The 4,058-nt window shown below is 47.3% G+C and overlaps 1 pseudogene; it reads left to right on the top strand.

Annotated features, from left to right (window-relative positions):
* Positions 1 to 1,017: 1,017 nt before the first annotated feature.
* LOC146170680 (uncharacterized) lies at positions 1,018 to 3,717 on the top strand (annotated as a pseudogene).
* The last annotated feature ends 341 nt before the right edge of the window (positions 3,718 to 4,058 follow it).

Raw genomic sequence — 4,058 nt, 5'->3', positions numbered from 1 at the left:
GAAATGGCGGACCAGTCCTGTATTGACCTCATACACAAGACAGGCCACGTCAGGTTTAACAGAAACCGGACAAACCCGATATGAATGAAACTGACACGGGACAGAGTATTTTCGCTTCTCAACACAATTCGGGCGGATCGTGAAGCTCAACCAGGATGACCACGTCGGAACATGTCTTTGTGCTAAATAAACATGAAACCATACATATTATACGTTACAACTTTTCTGTATATGTGGAGTACGCGTTTTTTCTCAAATACCTAGAAGATAAGAAGATGGGTGCGCTAGCAAGTACACAAACGCATCGCGTTTTGCTTTTGCGTGTGCAACAGTCGCTACAGCTTGTACGAACTTGCGGTGCATCTTCATATCTGCGACTGAAGATCTGCCACCTTCAACGCGAAAGTGCAAGCAAGAACGTAGTGTTTCGTTAGCGAGGATGAAATACGCTCGAGAATAAATGAAACATATCGCTGACAATCGAAATATGCACAGGTCAGCCGGACATTGGGAGTCGCTTCCTCGAGTGTTTACGTACGCAAAACACTTGGTCAGAAGTAAGTTCATTGATGTAGCGGCTCCGCTGGCAGCAGGTGAAGCTAAAACAAGTAGTATTACAAGAGTTGGTGCACCGCATATATCTATATGTAGCAAAATTGCGCGCGTTCAAAGACGATGACAAAACACATAAGCACTAGTAAATTGTGACATCCCGAGCTTTGTCTGCAAGAAAGCGATACATTGTAAACATGCGGGACACGGATAACCCTGCGTGATAGCCCGGAAAAAGATTCAGCGTGTTTGAATGGCGATCGTTCAATTACAACCACAAATTCTACAGGCTACAAAAATACACAAACTACGAAAGAGCAGCGTAGACTACATAAGCAGAAATATAACCGCTGCCTCCGTATGCTTCCGTGGTGTAGGGGTTAAAGTGCGTGCTTGCTGACCGAGAAGACCGAAGTCTAAAAAACGCGCAAATTTTTTTCTTTTCCATTTTTCTGTCTTCTTATTCTTTTTTTTTCGTTTTCAAATATTATTGTATTATTCTGTAGCTCTGCATGATTTCTGCAGCCTGGCGTCCAGTTTTTCTTGTGAAACAAAGGCCGCGGACTATACAGGAATTTTTGAAATGAGAGCTCCGCGCGGTTTAATTTCGGTTAAGCCTGTATCAATTAACCAGAAACCGGACGAACGTGTCATTTCCGGAACTGATACCGGGCAGAGTTTTTCCACTTCTGAACAGAAGCCGGGCCGATCGATGAAACGCAACCAGAATGACCATGCCAGACACGCCAGCGCACTAAATAAGCATGATACCAAACATATAGAACTATTCTCTATACGAAGACACGCATTGTTTCACAAATACCTCGAAAATACGAAGCCGTTGAAGTGTGCACTAGGAAGCATGTACGTTCGTCGCGTTGCTTTTGGGCGTGCAACAGTCACTGCAGCTCGTACGATCTTGCGGTGCGTCTTCATATCTGCGACTGAAGATCTGCCACCTTCAACACGAAAGTGGAAGCACGAACGTATCGTTTCGCTAGCAATGACAAAAAACTGCTCGATATAAAATAAACAAACATCGCTGACCATCGAAAGACGCGCAGATAGCCGCGCACCGGGCGACGCGTTCTCGAATGTTTACGTATTGAGACCGCTCATTGGAAGTGTATTCATTGACGTCGCGGCTCCACTCGTAGCACGTCAAGCTGAAACGCCCTGTATTAAAAGTATTTAGTGCACCGGATATCTCTGTATGTAGGAAAACTTACAAGCGTTCGTAGACGATGAAAAACACATCAGCACTAGTAAATTATATCTTGAGGTTTGCCTGCAACAAAGCGACGCATTATAAAAATACGAGACATTTGTAAACCATCGTGATAGCCTGGAAAAAGATTCAGCGTGTTTAAAGGGCGATCAGTGAATTACGGCCATCAACCCTACAGCGAAAAAAATATACGAAGTACGAAAAAGGAAAATTAGCTACACATACTGAATAACAACCATTGTAACTCTAAGCCACTGTATACAGAGTAGTGAAGAAGACGAAGACGCTGTTCAAAGCGGTTGCGTTTCGCGATGTTCTCAACTCAAAGGCTTCAATCGGCCTCTGGACGAGGTACTGCTCAGGCTAATGCTAGCAGCAATGAATACCGGATTGTTTTGCCCCGTCTCCCAACAGGTAAGCTGGTCGCTGACTCCGTTTTCTTGCATGCGGACCTTGCCCGACGCCCGTACCGGGCACAAGACTTCAGAGACTCCCGTCAGAATGTTGTGGACCTCAAGGAAATTAGTTCAATTGGCCAATTTCAAATGTCTCATGTATGGATGGTCACCTGCAAGTCTGCACAATCGAAAGAGAAATTGGTGGCTTGCGGTGATCTTGTCGTTAAGAGCCGCCGTTGTGTCGTTGTGGACCCAGAACCAAAACGTGGTGAAATTGAATCTTCTGTGGCTTCCCGAACGCTTGGAAGATGCCTTCTTACGTGAGGCACTACAGGCGTACGGGAAGGTGACTTCCATTTCGACGGAAAATTTTAAAGTGGCGGATATGGAAGATTTGAGAACGCTGAACCGGGATGATGTTGTGTCTCTCGCTGAAGGAGTCGGCGTTGGCGACGTCCCGCATGCACTGACTATTTGTGGTATACAGAGCCTTGTTTTAATACCAGGGAGGCCACCGCTCTGCCTCCGATGCACCCGTGTTGACCACATCCGTAGGCACTGCCGTACTCCGCATTGTGACGACTGCCGACGGTTCGGTCACATTGTAGAAGAGTGCATCGTTACCTATGCGTACAAGTTGCGGCATTGTGTGCGGCCACCGGAAGACGTCATACAAGAGCATATTATGGACGCCACAGAAGTGCTTGACGCGGCTGGTGTCCTCTCAGTTGCTACTGTGGACACGGCTACCACAGCTAATACAACGGTTGTTCCTCAAGGTGACTCCAAGGAAAGTAAGACGCTGCTTCGATATGAGACGCCGAATCCGGCACATGATAAGGAGCCTGCCACCTGTTCTAATGCTGCCAAAGATACCGCCCCGGTTACTCCAGCCACGGAGGTCAACGCCGAGGAAGAGCTTGCAGGTCAGCCCACTCTACCTGCAGCTGAGGCCGTCCCTCTTGTTGAAGAGCATCTTCATCAGCGCAAGAGAAAATGCGCATCTGACGCGAGTGAAAATGATGATCTGGTAAGCGTGAAGCATCGCCGCCGCCGGCGCACGTCAAAACACAAGGGGAAGTGCCAACGTTCGCGTTCCCGCAGTCGTGGTGGAGGTCCGGAGGCGACGTCGCCGTCTCCGGAGAGACAAATGCAAGCCTAGTTAGTCCTTGTGTGGTCACCATGGCGACCTCTGAGGAGCTAGTGTTTGCAACGCTGAATGTGCGTGTGTGTTGTGTATCTTCTCTTGTGTTTGTGTTTGTTGCGCCACATTTCTGAATACGATGCAGCACCAACTTGCCCCTCAAGCCGTTATTTTGGAACGTGGGAGGCTTTAGGTCTCATCAGAAGCAGGTGCAACTTCGTCGACTTTTCAGCAGCAGGCGGCTTGATTTTGTCGCCGTCCAGGAAACGAAGATTGAGTGAGCAGGACACAGAGAGGGCACTAGGACCCTTTTTGTCTGATTACAATGTTATTGTGACGCATGCTATTGGTTTTTCGGCGGGTAGCTTCCTATTTCTGCGAAGGGCTCTCCCTTATTCTGGTTTATCTTACTATACTGACTCTGATGGGCGGCTAATGAGTTGTGATTTTTTGCTCCACGGGAAGCCATGAAGACTTATCAACATTTATGCTTTTAATAGTGCAGCTGAGCGTGTTGATACGTTTGAAGCCTTGACTAACCTCCTAGATTGTGATAAGAATGTTGTGCTAATGGGAGACTAATTGTGTATGTTGCATGAATTATCGTGCTGGGCTTAGTGTACACAGATACAGAAGTGGCGAAGTGTTGTCGCGTGTTATAGATGATTCAGGACTCATTGATACAGGGGCCTCATGTCATGCAACTACACTATTCACGCATATCCAGGGGAGGTCC

The sequence above is a fragment of the Amblyomma maculatum genome, unplaced genomic scaffold (genome assembly GCF_055883805.1).
Source record: "Amblyomma maculatum isolate TAMU_Amacu unplaced genomic scaffold, ASM5588380v1 scaffold_77, whole genome shotgun sequence".
NCBI classification, from domain to species: Eukaryota; Metazoa; Arthropoda; class Arachnida; order Ixodida; family Ixodidae; genus Amblyomma; species Amblyomma maculatum.
This window is presented reverse-complemented; position numbering and strand designations above follow the sequence as displayed.